The 19090-nt window shown below is 36.0% G+C and overlaps 1 pseudogene; it reads left to right on the top strand.

Annotated features, from left to right (window-relative positions):
• The first annotated feature begins 4135 nt into the window (after positions 1-4135).
• LOC120073427 (sphingolipid delta(4)-desaturase DES1-like pseudogene) lies at positions 4136-18533 on the top strand (annotated as a pseudogene).
• Positions 18534-19090: the final 557 nt, after the last annotated feature.

The raw sequence follows: 19090 nt of genomic DNA, 5'->3' as shown, positions 1-19090 counted from the left end.
CACATGTCGACATAATCCTGTTATACGTGCTCAAGACACGCTAACATTTAACCAAGGTACCATTTTCTAGACAAATCCTTATGAGCATGGTATCAATTAAAAGCAAAGTTACATGGTCATTCATGTAAAACAACAGAAAATCAATAACTTAAATCTGAGAAGGCAAATTTTCTAAGCATGCCAACTTCACCAAACCATACATATATATATCATAACATATATGTATATAGGTACAACCAAAACATTTGAAAATAAAACCACTCACAGTTCTCCGGCATGAGTTTCTCTTTCCTGAGCTTTTTCCGCTTCCCTAGTTCCTCTCTAATTCTGAAACCATGTTAATCCTCATAATCAACTTAGAATCCTATATTCTATGGCTAAAACAATTTTAGAATACCTTTTTTACCTTAGCCCTATCTTACTAACTCCAATAGATGCTAATTTACACCTTATAATAAACCAAGATAATTGTGGGCGCAAGGGTCACTTTTCTATAGACTAGTTGCTACATGGAACTCTCCTTCAACACAAGGCAAGCCTGACCAACGCATAGTAGCCCCTTATCAACGCATAGACCTCTCCTTGAACTCCTCAATTCTCTCCAACTTTCTCGCTTTTTTAGTCTTCTCAAGGAAATTTGAGTTGTGAAATGAAATATAGTTTCCTCAGGTATTTATAGGCGTTCAAAAGGGATCCCTTGTTGGATTTTATGTCCTAAACTTGTAGATAGTGAATGTAGTTAAATGACCGTCATTAATAAATAGTTATTAATATTTTTATCAATAAGTGTTATTGGTGTTTTATTTAATTTTGTCTTATTAACCCTAAAATCCAATAAATTAACATCATAGGCTGTCTTATGAGTCTTGAACTATATGTAGAGACATATGAGGATCAATATTCAAGATACAGCTTATAGAGTATATAGTATAAGGATAAGGTTGGGTACCTTATCCTGGTAACACTATGGATACGACCCACTTTGTATTTGATACAAATGTAATGATCCAATGCATTTGTGTAGGAGACACGTGAGTGGGGATATCCTGCGCAATGAGTTTGCACAAGACCAGACCGCGAAATAATAACCACTAGATGTAACTTCATTGACTAGTTAGGTTTTTATTTCAATAGGATGACTTAGTCAACTTAGTCTTACTTCTAAGTATATTATGAACTCCTGTTTAAGAGAGATTGTTCTTTGATTTGTAGGGGTGAGAATGGTCAGTTCGCCGACTTAATATGCCTACCATTTTGGAGATAAGACCGAATGAATAGTTGGGAACATATTCATACAAGATGCATTTCACTCCTTCCCAACTTTAGGGTAAATAGATGAGTGTTCCCTTAAGTACATTGCTCCTCTGATGAATAACTTGTTTATGATCCAACCATTAAACAGAAACTCCTCTGGGCCAATGAGAGGGTATACTTGTAATATTTCCAAGTGGTGGTGCCCAATCCCACTTCAACAGAGAAATTCTACAAAATTGTCAAAAGGTTTACAAGGTAGGGTTTCTTCCCCTGTATAATTAGTCTTTTTGAGAATTGCATGCTTAATCTATATTACCTTTTATTCCAATACAAAATTGTTTTGATTTTAAATGCCAATATGAAAAAAAAACAAAATGGTTCTATATTTTGGCTTCCGTTGTGCCTTAGAGTTTTCATCCGTTCAATTGGTATCAAAGCCAAATCGTATTATCGATTTAATTGGTTGGTGGGATTTACTGCATTATGAATGTTATGGTTTGCAATTGAATGTTTTCTGCAATATTTGACCTTAGGTTTTCAATTTTGATATGATTAATGTAAAAGCCCCTGTTTTTTTGACATTATTGTTGTAAATCATTCCTCTGTAAGTGGGTCTAGAATTAGGGTTCATGTCGATGAATATCGAGACCAATTTGGCCAAAAATCATAATTTTATCGACATTCTGCATCCCTACATAATCCTGAAGGGAATTAGGGTTAGCAAAGTGGGTTTGGTTTGACTGTTGTTTAGTTGGTGGTATGGTTCGGTTAGGTTGGCTTGGTTCGCCAGTTAGTGATTCGGTTCAAACCGGTTCAGGTTGGTCTGGTTCAGTTCTAAAGCGACAGAAGAAATTTTAAGATAAAATTAGCTAAATTAGTGTAATTTATTGTTTTATTTTATCTTAGGGGCCAAAAATTTCAGGTTCATTTTGCTATTTAAATGCTTTGTGGATGTCATTTAAATGAATTCCACCTTAGGTTAAGCATGTTCATGCATTTTTTGTATATTGTAAGTGTTATAATGTATGGTATGAAATGCATGATTTATAATTTCTAGATTTATTTAATGTATGTGATATGTTAAATATATGAAATTGGAGAAGCATGTTACATGACGTTAATTAGAAAATATAATTAGTTATATTTATTAATGTGTATGAATATGTTTGGTTGATTTTCAAAATATTATATAAGTGTTATATTTAATTGGAAATCAATATGCATTGAGCATGACACATGAAATGCTTGTAATATGGTTTAATTTTTTAATTAGAATATGATTTTAATTAATTAAAACCATAGTGAGCATGTTATAGGACTATTATAGAAGTTAATGATTAGCAACCACTGACCTATAACAAAGAGTTGCATGCAAACATAGGGTCTTAGGAAAAATATATTATTATTTTTAATTTGTTTAAAATTAATTAGACCTAAGATTACATTTCTAATTAGATTAGAATAATTCCTTAGTTTCTTTTTTAAAAAAAATAGTTCTAAAATTGACTAAGTAGGACAAATAGGATTAAGGTTATAAGGGAACTCAACTGATACAATTCTATCTAGACTGGAGGTATTTAAGTTGACGGTTTACATAACACCTCCTAACTGGGAACTGGATCAGAACCTGAGTTGAATTAACTGAGGTCCTATTTGCATGCAATGTCACTAGGTAAATTAAATGGTTTAATACACCTAGAACTTTAGTATAAAGATCTTATTATAAGAGCTATATAGGCATAGACTTAGATATATTCATTAGCCGAAATTTAGCTAAGTATAACAAAATCCTAAAATAATTGGAACATTTTAGTAGGAGAAAAATGGTATAAAAGATATATCATTTTTACGCTCTCACGTCCCAAATAGTTCGCACCTTGAGATCTATACTCGACTTCATGTTACCCTGGGCATAGCCTCCCTTTAGAAAGTGTTCAATATCAAGGTGAATAGGGGAAACGTTCAAAGTAAATGGGAGAAGGTCACGTATCAACGTATCCTACAGTCTCCTTCATTAGGTTGCACCATGAGATTCTTATGATCCGCCTGCGTGTCATCCTAAAGTGACCATCCCTTGGGAGGGCCTGATCATAGGTTTCAGAACAACGTAAACTCTAAAAATGGATAGGATTTCTTAGGTTAATTTTCAACAGTTGTCTTTCCTAACGGTAGCCTGTTGAAGCGTACCTCTGAAATTCGAAAATGAAAGGGTCACACTTACAGGATGAATTAAACGAGTTAATGAATTTTTAACTAAATTAATGGTAGCTAAGAGCTATAGTAATAAGAGTTATTATGGAATTAGTAATTAGCTGAGATATTCTCAATTCAGGGGAAGGATAGTTAATCACCCTTGGGTGGCTGTTGTCCTAAACTTCTGAAGTATCGTTGCAAAATCAAGTCAATAGTTTATTTAGAGTTCAATGATTGCTTGGTTTTACTAAACTAATTGGATGTTTTGTGTGATGTGTTAAGGAAAAGATAACTAAAATAATCGTTTGTTTGTTTGTTTTTTAGCATGTTTTCCTCAATTACCGTTTTACTTAAAAATGAGAAATTAACCTGCAAAAATTATGCGACGTGAAAATCGAACTTGAATATAATTCTTTTTATCAATGATCTGCAGTTTGTCTTAATTGAGGAGTATCGTCAAGTCCCCGCCCAAAATACACCCCTAAATGTTAAGGATGCATATGACCGTTGGACAAAGGCCAATGAAAAGGCCCGAGTCTATATCTTGCTGAGTCTATCTAATGTACTCAACAAGAAGCATGAGGTTATGCTTACTACTCGTGAGATCATGGAGTCCCTCCAAGGTATGCTTGGGCAATCGTTCATTCAGATCTGGCACGGGGCCCTCAAATACATTTATAATACATGTATGAAGGAAGGTCAATTAGTTAGAGAACATGGTCTCGAGTTGATGGTCCAGTTCAACATGGCTGAAATGAACGGGGTTGTCATTGAAGAGCAAAGTCAGGTATCCTTTATTCTAGAATCTCTCTCGAAGAGCTTCTTCAATTCTATAGCAATGCGGTTATGAATAAAATACAGTACACCATAATAAATCTCCTGAATGAGTTGCAGACTTATCGGTCTCTTATGAAAGGTAAGGGACCGGTAGAAGGAGAGACAAATGTTGCCCATTTCAGAAAGTTTCATAAGGGTTCATCCTCAGAAACTAAGTTTGTACCCCCATTTCTGGCCTTAAGAAGGTCCAGAAGAAGAAAGAAGGAAAGGAGAAGGCTCCTTCTGCTGGGAAGAGTAAGGGAAAGGCCAAGGCAACCGAAAAGGTCAAGTGCCTCTACTACAATGTAAAAGGTCAATGGAAGCGAAACTACCCAAAGTACCTTGCTGAGAAAAATAAGGAAAGAGAAGGTAAATGTGATTTACTTGTTTTAGAAGTATGTTTAATGAAAAATGACCACAATGCCTAAATACTTCATTCAGAAGCTACTAATCATGTTTATTTTTCTTTACAGGTGATAACTGGTAGAAATACAAGTTATTTATATCATCTTACTTAGAATATGCGGCAATAGGAAGGAAAAGTTGCGTCAAATGTAGTAAAATTGGCTTAGAAACGCAAATATTGTAAAAGTATCGTAAACGCACCCACGGACCGCATTGCGATGGCAAAAAGGATGTCCAAACCTTTGTTTTGTAGGTAACAGGTATCACCGTGTGTGACGATTGCTCGTGGACAAAAAGCTCAACGCATTCTAGGGGATTTCTAAAATTGTACAGCTTTTCTAATGTACGACCTGACAAATTGAACGTGGAGCAGAGCGGACATTCTCACCAAGCCTCAACAGGAAAAACTAACTTTTTCAGAGCAGGACCACTGACGTAAGAGGTGCTAAAGTCTATAAATGGCAACACTCAGCACAAGGAGAACACACAGAAAAAGAAACGAAAAAAAAGTTTTGTGCAAGGGACATTCTTCCCTTAGGAACTCTCCTGAGAAGGAGGTTCTCCACTTCATTCCTCCATCACGCCGACAAGTAAACAACTTTGCTCGGGATTCGTGCCAAGACATTGACATGCAGCTCTAACTGTTCTTACTTTTTGTTCATCGATTGTTGTTCATTTCATGTCTTTCATTCATATATCTATAACAAACGCTTTATCTTTACCAATTAATATCACTATCATGTTCATCTTCATCTCTCTGTTCACCATAACACATTCATCCTTCATTTTTCTCACCATGATTCACTAAACCTCCAGGGTGTGGGGGAAGGATTGAGCGAGTGAGTCAATCCATGTAGAAGAAGTCAGCTAAGTTTATTTAACGTATGCTCAATGGCATCTCACCTGCGAGAGCAGAAGGGAAGATGTTAATCCACCTCTCGAAAGAAGGTTGATAGAATGCGCTAACTAAAGAAAGAAGTATTTCTAGAGATGGAAACAACCTTGTGTTTGGAAATGTTCGTCTCTGATCATCATAGAGATATGGTGACGCAGGCAATCACCGAGAGGTGTAAGCCAAGGGAAGACGGAACCTTAGTTGCGTCCTCAACAGGATTATCTTTTCCCCCAAACCCGTTCGCACTCTGTGATTTTATCCACAAGACTTGCCATCGTATTCTCTCATGTATACCTTGTACAATTTCAAATTTATTTACTTGTTTGTTCATTTATCATCGCATTTTACTCTTCAGCACCTCACAATCTTAATTTGTTTACGGTCGCATATATCACTTCATTGTCGCACTAGCATCGCAAATCCCTATGTTCGACCTCGGATCATTTTTAGAAACTCGCGATGGAATTATACTTGGTTTCATCGTAGGAAAACTTGTGACGCATAAACTATATGAACACATTAATTGGCATTCTACAGTGAATTTTGTAGCATCGCATATATCATCGGGTAGCGTGATTAAGACATCGCATATCATTTCCGCGGTGCCATTTCGCACAAACAACAACAGGGAACTAGTTCCTTCTAGCAGCTTGTTGAGGGTGAAATGACGCTCAAGATTGGAACTGGAGACGCCATTTCAGCTCATACATAGATTGCACTTAATAAATAGTTATTAATATTTTTATTAATAAGTGTTATTGATGTTTTATTTAATTTTGTCTTATTAACCCTAAAATCTAATAAACTAACATCCTAGGTTGTCTTATGAGTCTTGAACTATATACAGAGACATATAGGGATCAATATACAAGATACAACTTAAATGGGTCTATAGTATAGGGATAAGGTTGGGTACCTTATCCTAGTAACACTATGGAGATGGCCCACTTTGTGTTTGATACAAACGCAGTGATCCAACACATTCGTGTAAGAGCCACGTGAGTAGGGGTATCATGTGCAATGAGTTTGCACAAGATCGGACCGTGAAATAGTAACCACTAAATGTAACTCCGTTGACTAGTTAGGTTTCTATTTCAATAGGATGACCTAGGCAACTTAGTCTTACTTTTAAGTATATTATGAACTTTTATTCACGAGGGATAGTCATTTGATTTGTATGGGTGAGAGTGGCCAGCTCTCTGACTCAATATGACTATCATTTTGGGGATAAGACCGAGTAGATAGCTGAGAACATAATCATACAAGATGGATTTCACTCCTTCCCGACTTCAGGGTAAGTAGATGAGTGTTCCCTTAAGTGGTGCCTCTGGGACTTGAACAGAGGGCCCTATCCTCTCAGTGGTCTGAGAGGGGTTTCTTTTTATTGGTTAGACCATAAACAGGTTGTTCATTAGAGGAGTATTGATACTTAAGGATGTAAAGGTAACCTAAGGGTAAAATGGTAATTTGACTCAGCTGGTATTATGAACACTCGTGAAGGAATAATTTGCTGTTATTGGTCTATATCCGTGGACATAGAAACATATCTGTAGTGAGAAGAGTGCAGTTGTAGGTCTTTAGTGGAATGTACCCACAGTTAACGAATATTGATTAATTTGGTTAATGAGTTTAGTCAATTAATCTCACATCGTTGGAGCTTCTAATCTACAGATCTATTAGGTCCCTTTCCTAGCTTGTAAAAGGGTATTGAGGTAATTTTTCATTAAATTGAATTTGAAATGTTCAAATTTAGAATTGAGAATTTTTTTAATGTATGTTGATACATTTTAATATAAAGTTTAATTTTAAACTTTATTATTAATTTTAGATATGATTCAAAATTAATAAATGAGATAATGAAATATTTGAAAGGAGTTCAAATATTAATTTAATATGAATAAGATTCATATTGAAAAATATAGGTTAAAAATAATGTGCATTGGATGCGCATTAAACTATAAGTTAAATGAGAGAAATGTTTTTTAATATGATTCAAATGGAAAATTAAATTAAGTATGTGATATTTAATTGGATGATTAATTAATTGAAGAATTAATTAATTGTTTAATTTAATTCAATTTTGAATTTAATTAAACTGATTAAATCAAAACTATAGGTTAAAATTAATGTACATTAGATGCACATTAAAACTATAGGTGAGAGAAAATCATTTAAATATGATTTAAATGATCATTTAATTAAATATAATTTAATTAATATATTTTATTTTATTTTTGTTTTATCTAAATTAAACAAAATAACTCCTCGTTTTAGGAAAGTTACAAGAAAACATGGGATCAATCCCATGTTTTTCTCTCCCTCTCTTTTTAACAAAAGGGTTTTGTTTTGTAGAGGGAGAAAAGAAAGGCTCCCAAGCTCTCTAGGTGTGTTTTCTTCTTCCTGAGAAAAGAAAGAAAAATCACTCTGTGATATTCTCAAATCCCAAAAGAGAGAATCTCACAATTCTCCATAACTTTAATTCCTAACAAGAATAAAGGGAGGTTTCCAAGTGGTGGTGCCTAATCCCATTTCAACAGAGAAATTCTACGGAATTGTCAAAAGGCTTGCAAGGTAGGGTTTCTTCCCATGTATAATTAGTCTTTTTAGGAATTGCATGTTTACTCGATATTACTTTTTTCTACAATGTAAAATTGATTTTAAATGCCAATTTGAAAAAAAAAAACAAAATGGTTATATGTTTTGGCTTTCGTCGTATCTTAGGGTTTTCATCCCTAAGTTTACTCAAACCAATGCATAATGACCTACGTTAGCCGCATGGTTGCTTCACCAACAATCCTATATGCGTCCATCCACTCCCCCTATGCGTCCATGTGGTGTGTCTAACACATGGTTCCTTAATTATTCCATCAACTTGTCTTCCAATTTGTCATATAGTTCCCTCTTTGGCTTGTAGCAAGGGTATGCGGCATTCTACACCTTTCCCTCCTAGGTATGCATCCAACAAGGGTTCTTAGGCTTCCTTTGTAACCCTTGAAACCTCTCCATAAGGATTCTCCAAGGTGGAATGACTTGCGAAGACTTACCGAGATGCTTGGAAGCAAGGTTTGAGTTGACCTTGGGAGAGTGAGGAGGAAGGTTTGAGTTGGCTAAGTTAAGATAGGCATGCTTTAGGAGGTGTATGCACACAAAGATACTTAGCATGGAAGTAGATTGCTAGGTGTTGCCAAGAGGGGGCAACAATGCGTTAGACGTAGTCCAATTGAGGAGAGTGCATCACATCTTGAGCTAGATTAGTAGGCCATGTAGAGTAATGAACAAGGGAAGATAAGCAATGGTTGGCCAAGCTAAGTAAAAGTGAGGAAAAGGCATTCATGCGTTGAAGGCATGGACAAGAGAAAGCTCAACACATAAGTAGGAATCAAAGAGTTTGGGCATGGAGAAGGCCATCTTTGGACCATAGGCAAAGTATGAGACAACCACTTGGGAAGAAGTTACACCAAAAAAACCCCAAGGAAGGCCAAATGGATACATATCCTAAGGAAAATAGCCTACATGGATGCAAAGCACAATAAGAAACACAAGAACTATGTTTTGAACTCAAGTAAAGGAACCATGCTTTAAGGAGGAGTTTAAAAACTAAGGAAGGAGGAAAATAGGGGAAGTTGAATGCATGGCAAGGGCTACCATGCGTCCAAAGAAGTCCTAGGAATGGTAAAATTGATGCACCATGCGTTGAGTAAAGGATACTTAAGAAGTAAGGCCAAGTAGAACATGCAAGACACTCCAAACAAGCTCCATGTGTTGGAAGTTAGGTAATAACTATGCGTGGATGGATACCATGCATTGAAGGACCAAGGAAATAATTTATGAAGAAAGGGAAGCTCATTTTGATGAGCTGGTATGGAGACAAGGCCTGCATTGAAGAGCTTGAAACCTAGTGATGCATTGGTAGCAAAGGAACGTCCATGCTTTGAAGCAAGCCCATATGCATTGGAAGTAAAGTTCTAGGCAGCGAAAGACACCTATATGGCTAAAGCATGAGGTGGCTTCATGAGACTTAGCTAAATTTGAGAAAAAGTCCAGCCAGGGAGGTTACATGGCAAAGTATGAAGGTTAGGAATTCATGCAGAGTTTTCTATATATGTGGACTGATAAGAATTGATCGGTTTGGCCCTTTTTACTGAGCAAAATTAAAAGATTCCACGGCCATTTGAAATCTGAATGAAAAAGGATGAAGATCTAAGGCAGCTAAAAAGAAACTTTCACGAAATGATGCTGAAAATCAAAGAAGATTCAAGGTAGTGCAGATTCTAAGTTCAATCGGGCAGTCCATGATTTTTGATGAATTCTGGGAGATTTAGAAAGAGTTAAGAGCTCAAATTTTGAGGTAAGATATTTACAAGAATATTTAAGAATTTTATAGAAGGAAGTTTTGAATTTTAATGAATATATTTCGAGTTATATGTTTTAAAAAGTTGAACCTAAAATTTATGTAATGAAGAAGTAAGCAACTAACTTAGGGTTGAAAGAAGCAAGCGGTGTGAGCATTTTGCTTGTGCTAAGAAGAATATTTTCAACTATGTTGAAGTTATTTGAGTTTAGAATATAAAAAGGCTTCCATGATAAGATTTGACCAGAAAGATGACCAAAAGTGAAGGGAACCCGATGAAGGTCAGAATTCAAAGCCTCCGGAGCAGACTAAGGTATTTAGAGCATTTTGAACACTAAAGGAGGATTTAGAGGCTCAAATTTAAAGGTAAGCTTCTTTAGGCAATTGAACAAATTTCATGAAGGAAGTTTTGTCTAGTTCGAGTTTTAAATGATGCTATATGTGTTGGAAAATGAAGGGAAGTAGAAAGGATTGGCGTTGAGGCAGTAGTGGTTGCAAGATTGAACATCAAATCCTAGCATACGTCCAAGAATGGACCATGCGGCCAACTATGTCACAAAATGAAGGAAGTGTGCGTTGGCCTAAGGATACTCAAGGCTTAAAAGGCTAGGAAATGAGCTAACTAAGTGAGAGTGGCTTCTAACTCTTGAAGTATTTCAAAATAATGCTGTTACTAGTTTTCAAGTCATACCATATTTGAAAATGACTAAGTATAGTATGTTGATAAATGTTTCAAAAGCATGCTTTAGATGAATTAGTATTCAAATATATTTAAGTTTTCTTAAAGGCTGGAGTTGAACACATAAGAGTTTTATGAAGAATAAACTCATGGAAAATCTTATGAGCCCAACGCATGTATTGTTAAGTTTTAAAGATGTTTTACTTTTAAGAGATGTCATGCATGAGCTTTAGTTTATGATGAATTTTCTAAGTAAACATGATTTCTTCAAACTTTATTTGAACGCATGATAAGTCACTTATGGACGCATGGCTTAAGATTTTCTAACTCTAGTTCATGAAGCATGTCTCGTTCAACATTCCTTTATTTCATGCTAGTTATTACAGTAAATGATTTTAAGACTTGTTTTAGTAGAATGCTTGATGTTTTAAATTGAATAATCTTCCTAGAAATTTAACTAGTATGATGTGATGAGGAAGCAGATACTGAAGGATTATGAGAAGGTATCTAGCTTATGATGAGAAAACCGATAGCGAAGGACTATGAGAAGTTATCTGGCTCCTTGGTACCTAAGGTATGATGGTACCCAAAATATTATCTTGTGCATGTAGGTACAGTTTGACATTGGTTGTGTCGAGATTACTCCACACCAACTAAGAATTTTGACAATGAGTGATTGAGTAAAAGGGACTCTCCTTAACTAGATTATGAGATGATGAACTCTATTTGAGATTTTCAAGATTTTATGCATTATGATGATTTACATGTTTTATGGCATAAGTTTTTTTTTAAAAAAAAAATACCCCAAAGATTGATATGATTTTCAAAAGGAAAGATATGCTTTGAACTATTTGAGTTATTTGAGTCATTTGAATATGAATTTCGATAGTTGTTTGAAAACATAGATTTCTATGATAAAAGCATATGTTTTTAAGTATGTCACTCGTTGGGCTTCCCAGCTCATGTTTTCCAATGTTTGTTTTCCCCTCAAGTAGTAGAAGAGTTCTAGGATTTCAGGGTTGCGAGTTGCTTGACAAAGATGGTTCAGTCTACCACCTACGTAAAAGAGTTTAATAGTCAGGTGTAAATCTGGTAGTGGTCGATAATTAGTTAGGCTCTACAGAATTAAAGTCAGGATTGATCTGTAATAAATTATTTCTAAGTGATGATGTGGAAATTATCGGGTATGGGATACTGAATGGTAAACCATGGGTATGGGATGCCCTAGTTTATTGTATTTCTCTGTAAAACTCAGAAACTCAGTTTTATATATTCGGATATATAAGTTACCACTGGAGTTTTAGTCCAAGTGGGAGTTTATTGGGTTTTTGTCCTAAAACTCGTGGTTTGTAAACAATAAAACTTATTCTGAAAATTCAATAAGTTGTTATTGAATATATATATTGCTCATTTCGTTTTAGAAATCCAATAAACTAAAAGACCTATGACTATTGAGTACTTGAACTTATGTGGAGACATAAAAGTGGATCAGGTTCAAGTATATAGTCAAAATAATCTATAGTATATGAACAAGATTGGGTGCCTTATTCTGATAACACTATCGGATGCGGCCCACTCTGTATTTGTTACAAGGAGTTGTAAAGTACTACATACGATATGATCCTAATTCATACATGTTATGTCATGAAGAGTGGGGTCGTCTTGTGCAATACGTTTGTACAAGAGCGGACCACGAAATCAATCATTCTTATTTTATAACGTTGTTTACTGTTTATGACTTACTATTTCAAAGTGATGACCTAGGTAACTTGACCTTAATCTTGAGCTAACTATGAACTCCTGTTAATTCGGGATTATCCTTAGATTTGTAGTGAGAGTTGGCTCAACAGCGCCAACTCAATAAACCTCCATGTCAAAGGTAAAACCATGTAGTTAGCTGGGGACATAGGGTGCAAGATGGAATTCACTCCTACCCACTTTCAGGGATAGTAGAGAGGTTGCTCCCTTAAGTGTTGACTCTGGGTCTTGAACAAGGGGTCCCACCCTCTCATTGGCCTGAGAAGGATTCGGTTTGTTGATTGGATCACAAATCAATTGTTCATTAGAGGATCAATGGGACTTAAGGAACAAGAGGTAATCTCGAGGGTAAAACAAACATTTAACCCAGCCGTTATTACGAATAACCTGTGAAGGGTTAACTTACTAATCATGGTTATATCAAGTGGACATAATATATCTACAGTGAGGGGAGTGCAACTTTAGGCTTTAATGGAGTGACCCATTAGTTAACGAATAAGGGTTAATTTGGTGCAAAGAGTTTAGCCAATTAATCTTGGATCGTTGGAGCCCATGGTTTGTAGGTCCGCGAGATCCCTCTACTAGCTCATAAATGGATTAGCTTTAGAGTAGCGTGATAAGTTAATTTGAAACGTTCAAATTAGAGTTAAATAGAATTGGAGAATTAATTAATATTTAAATATTAAATTCATGAAGGTGAAATTTGCATAAAATTAATTTAATATTTGATATTAAATTAATTAGAATTAATTAAATTATTTATTTATTTATTTATTATTAATCAGAAAATTAATTAATAATATTTTCAATTTTTGAAATCAAATTGGTTTTAGAAATCAATTTGAAATTATAAGTTTTAAAAACACAAATTTTGGGAAATGTTAGTTCCCTCCACTCACCTAACCAAGAAGCTCACTCAAAACCCACTTGCTCTAGCTTCAATAATCCAAGCATGAGTTGCATCTCATGCAACCATCTTCTTTACATGAATGTCCTGCAATAAATAGAGAAGATGGAAGTGGAATTGAAGCATGCATCATTTGAGTTTTTGCTAAAAAATTCGAGTTGAAGAAAGGTGTTCTTCAAGTAGATGATGCAGTGAGTTCTTCTCCAAGTTTCCTTCATTCAAGCTTATCTTGAGTCCTACAACTCAATCTAAAGCTCCAAGAGAATAGTGGGGAAGATCTTAAGGTGGTTCACAACAAGATTTGAAGAAGTTTTGCAGCTGAAAATCGAGATTCTAAAGGCTCTACAAAGGTATTGTTTGAAACCCTCTTATTATTGTATGAGCATGCTTTAGTTATAGCCAAAATTAATGAATTAGAATGCTTATTGATCCTTGTTGCTTCCGTTGTATGCTGATATACTCCTACAGAAATAATATAATGCGATGATAAGTTATGTTGAGTTCTTTAACAATTATGATGTTTTACAGATTCAGTTGGCAGAAGATGTCATAAGAGGGTTGGAATATGTTGTCTTCATATCTCCTCTCTAGTTAAATAAGAAATCTGGGAGGGGGTATGACAACCTTGGTATATATTTTTTTGAAGGGTTTGTCTTATGCTTCTCTCTTGCTTCACATCAAACCAAAATGGAATCCTCAAGGTCCCTTACGCGCCCAAACCTTAGCCTCATGCATCTGACTTTCCTTTTTGTTTCCTTTTTCCTTGGTTTCTATCTTCTTCTCAAAGCATAACTTCCTTTCACACTCAAAGGCATATCCATGTGTCCTTCTTGCCTTACTTTCGTCCAAGCATGTGCCCATCTATGCACCCATATGGCCTTTTATGCATCCAACACTACGTCGATGCATCCAACACTACATCCTTTAGAGTTTCCTTCTCATGTAGCGTCCTAAGTAGTCTCACGCTTAACCAACTTCTCTTCCTTGAATTCCCTATGCGCCCACCAATCTTCCCTTATGGGTTTAAGCCTAACTTCCTCCCTTGGTGGTGCATAGTTCAACGCATGGTCTTCCAATACTAAACTAATTCTTTCCTCACGTTTCCATTTAATCCTAAATATCTCCTAATAATACCTCACATGCGTCCAAAACCCCTTGGTATGTGCCCATCATGTCCAATCCTACCCTAGTATGTGTCTAAGCCTTCTTCTCCCAAAATATGTTCCACTTGAAATGTCTTATCAAAGGTTAAGCCCCTACTCCTCATATCCTTGATACTTTAGTTCATTTTTCACTTCCCTAAACCAACTTGGAGTTCTTCCAAGTTCACAACACTACCATGTTCACAGCTTTTGCCCCCACCTACTTCTATGCCATTCACATACTTCCATGCCACTCACCTACTTGCATGAAGTTTGAGCTATCTTCCTCATGCATAAGTCTTCCTTGCATGAAATTCTATCTGTCCACCTCCTACTAATTCAAGCTCAACCTCTTCTCGGTATAGCCATTTGTCTAGGTGAATCCATCAGCCTTATGTAACGCAAGCCTCAACAACGCATAAACACTTGGCCCATCGTCTAGTTCATCGTGTAACTCTTGCACTCATCACATAGCTCCATCGTCTAGCTAAATCTCTCGTTGTCGCTTATCATCCAGCCCTCTCGTTGTCATTCATCATCCAGCCCTCTCGTTGTCGCTCATCGCCTAACACCTGTGCCCATCGCATAACTCGTATGCCCTATCGCATAGCTCCATTGTTTAGTGATCTCTCGCTGTCGTTTATCATCTAGCGCATAGCTTTCATTGTCGCTCATCGTGTAGCACTCGCTCACGCATCCTCTCATCATCCTAACGCATGAGTAACCTTTGAGAAATGCCTCTTGCCAATGCTTCGGCTAACATTCGTCCCTTGTCATGCCAACGATTGGGCAAACTTCATAAACTCAACGCATGGTTGTCCTTGGCTTCAAGGCTTAATTTATTTTAAACCCTACAAACTTAGCCTCCTTAGAGCCTCATGCATTAATGTTTCCTAACACCAAACACATGGTTTCTTTTTTACTTCACACTTAGCTAAATTTCACTAGTTAAGGCTCAACTAAAAGCTACTCAAAGAAAATCTATTCCAATACTTAGAATTTTCCTTTCTTTAACATGAGATTTAACTTATACTTAGTTAATTCCCTTAATTACATGCTTAAGTAGGAAAATTGAAATCTGGGTTTCACAACAACTAACGAATGGTGTTGAGGTTCTTATGGCATTAAAATCCTTGTTCTTTATAGAAGGGGTTGCTCCTATGTTGAACATCAAAGCTTCTTTATTCTTGAGAGAGAGGTTTAAGGCCCTCCAAAATTCCTAGCATCCAGTACAGACTGTTCTCAAGTGTTCCTTCCAGGACCACTGTCGTGGCCTTCATTTCCTTAACAAAACAGGACAAAGCAGCAATCTCAACAACTACAAAATTTTCTTTGGTGAGCTGAGAAACACTTATCAAGTTCTTTTTTATGCCAGGAACATAAAGCACATTCTTTAGAGTTATAGTACCTTGTTTGGACGTAGGAGAAACATTTTCTATATAAGTAACAAATAATTTAGAACCATTTCCAACAATAACTTTCTTTATACCTCTGTATTCACCTTGAATGTTGAGGTTGTTTAGGTCAAAAGTGATGTGGTTGGTGGCTCCACTATCCAAATACCAAGCTGAATCTTAGAGAATTTTAGGATAGGTAAGAAAAGAAGCAGGTTTAGAAGATACAGAGGTATCATTATTATATTGTTCAAGGTATTTCTTTTAACAAATTGTTTGTCTCTTTTATCATAGCGATGATAGAAAATAATAGTTGTGTGACCAAGCTTCCCACATATCTGACATGTGGGGCGATTGTTTGAAGGGTAAGAATTGTACCTTCTGCGTCCTCTATTCCTTTTTCCTCGATTTGGTTGATTTGGTGGTGGTCAATTGAGTTGACTCGATGAAGATTTCTTGGGCTTGTTTTTCTCAGCTTGCACAAGATTAACTGAAACAGACTCCTTACAAGTTTGAAGATGTCCATAACACCATTCAAAGGACAATAATCCGTATTGTATTTTGCTCCAAGGCAAATCTTGGCTTCTTATTACACAGAAAATTGGAGTATATTCGTTATCAAGTCCAGCAACAATAAGAAATAAAACTTCTCATATCCATATAATAGTTGAAGATTATCAAAATATGTTTTCCTAGTAGAGAGGTAGTCACTCGTGTTTCTTGCAACATCTGATGATTGTGATCTTCCTGAGATCTGGATTGGACTCCGAAGTAGTCCTAAATTGATTCCCATAGTTTCTTAGTTTCATCATGTCCCATAACTTGTGCAGCAACCTCGGCGTCATTGAATTCTAGAGTCATCCAACCAATAATTGGTCTGCAACAAGCCAGATGTCATACTCCGGATTTGGAAGCATGGCTCTTTTGGTTCATCATCACATGGTGGAATGATAATAGTACGGGAGCATGGGTCATTCCAGTCAGATGTCCTTCAAGTTTATAACTTTTCAATATGGAAAGCACAATATTTTGCCAAAGTAGAAAGTTACCTCTCTCTAATTTGATCGAGGTGACTTGATTTAGCAAGTTCGTGAAGCTGGGGTTTCCGACCGAGCAGGTACCTCGGACTTGGTACTGAATGTTTTTATTAGCGACATTCTTGTTTGGTTTAGCCTTCTTGGATGTCATTGGGGAGTTGGGTTTATCTCTTAGTGAATTAGGAGAATGATCGAAATCGATGTAAGTCATGAGTAACTCTGATACCAAGTTTAATTCTAGAGAGTTTCTTTAAAGTGAGAAAGCTGATTTTTTAAGATAAAAGATCTTGCTTTATGCATTGGTTGTCCCTCCTTTTTATAGAGAGGAGGGGAGAATATTACAACCTAAAGTTAAGCTCAAAGTCTCTTCCACGTTTACACAAAAACAGGAGAGTTGGTGAAAGAGTAAGAATAAAGAAATAAACCTCAACTTAAGTATTGTACTTGATAAAATAAGTCAAACCTAAAGCAAATGAAGTTAAGATAGAACTGAAGGCATCAACTAAAGTAAATAAAGTTGACAAGTAAGGAAGAAAGTTGACTTGACAATAAGACTAAACATATTTATGCTTTAACAGTTGTGCTTCAGTTATGGACCGCCACGACTCTATAAAGCCCAAGCTGGCTGAAAATTCTTGGAATTGCATACTTCTTTGGCTCTTTTTTTTAACCATAACCTCTTTTTAGCTATCCATGAGCTTAGCCACAACCTTGTCTTCTCAAATCCTTCATACAACCATTGGCTTGGGATATTTGCCAATCTTCTCATTGGTGTTTCCATGTCAGTCACATTCCAAAAGTATCATCTCGAACACCGTCGTTTCCAAGGCGTCGATGCTATTGATATGGATGTTCCGATCAAACCAAAGCCAATGTAGTCACAAATTTGTTCTCAAAAGTCATATGGGTCATTTTCCAACTCTTCTTCTATGCTTTCCAGCCTTTGTTTCTCAAACCAAAGCCTCCAGGCTACTGGGAGTTCATAAACTTCACCATCCAAATAGCTCTTGATGTGGCAATAGTTTTCCTTTGGTATCTGATCCTTTCCACATTTGTTGGAGGAGGTATGCATCCAATGGCTGGTCACTTCATTTCAGAACATTATGTATTTGAACTCGAACAGGAGACGCATTCATACTACGCCCGCTCAATCTTCTTACATGGAGCGTTGGTTACCACAATGAGCACCATGATTTCCCAAGAATTCCTGGAAACAAGCTTTACAAGGTAAAGGAAATTGCACCAGAGTATTATAATGGTTTCGAATCGTACAAGTTATGGAGCCAAGTCATTTATATGCATATTATGGATAGTACAATTGGCCCTTTTAGTCGTATGAAGAGAAAAGCAAAGAAAGCTGAATAGTTGTTATTTTTCCTTCACGGGTAATTACTCACTAGATTGGTGATTGCAATTTTCCAATGCTCGTGTTTGTATATTGAAACAACTTTGGTTGATGTGGGTATTGGATCTTTTGTACATGTTGCTCTAGTGTCGTGGTTGTCACGTAAGTCTTACACACTAAAGGGTCCCCAGTTCAATCCTGCGCAGCAACAATTTTAATGTTATCTTTAACGGAAGGATCAAATTCGGATGAAAAAATTAAGAAACTAATTTTAAACTTATGGGTAGCGTTATTCTGTGTATTAAGTTGCTGTGGTGTAGTGGTTATCACGTTAGTCTTACACACTAAAGGTCCCCATTCCCCGACGTGTGGCTGAGGACATTCTTAAAATGGCCATTTATGTAACGTAACTTGAATGTGTAGCTATTTCACAAATGACATTCCAAAAAGATGGCTATTTGAAACAATTTTCCTATTTTTTAAAGGGTCCCCATTCCCCGACGTGTGGCTGAGGACATTCTTAAAATGGCCATTTATGTAACGTAACTTGAATGTGTAGCTATTTCACAAATGACATTCCAAAAAGATGGCTATTTGAAACAATTTTCCTAAAATATATATAGTCATTATATATTTATATATATACCTCATAATGAGGTATATCGAGATTGAACAATTCCATGTCGATCATGAGTAAGGACATCCTAAAACCACTTGTGTTGCAAAAGGTGTTGTGACCAAGTCACTAAAGATTGCCAAAACTGCTAGATGACAAATCTAAATTTCTTATCTTCGGTATAGAACATTACGAGCAAAATTATAAAGTTATTTCAAATATATAAAATACTTGTTTTTATAGTTCAAATAACTCTATGAATTACTATGACTTCATTTGGTAACTATTTAATTTTTTA

Source organism: Benincasa hispida, chromosome 3 (genome assembly GCF_027475165.1).
Source record: "Benincasa hispida cultivar pf3 chromosome 3, pf3_genome.v1.1, whole genome shotgun sequence".
Taxonomy (NCBI): Eukaryota; Viridiplantae; Streptophyta; class Magnoliopsida; order Cucurbitales; family Cucurbitaceae; genus Benincasa; species Benincasa hispida.
Note: the sequence above shows the minus strand (reverse complement) of the source record. Positions and strands in the feature narration are given on the sequence as shown.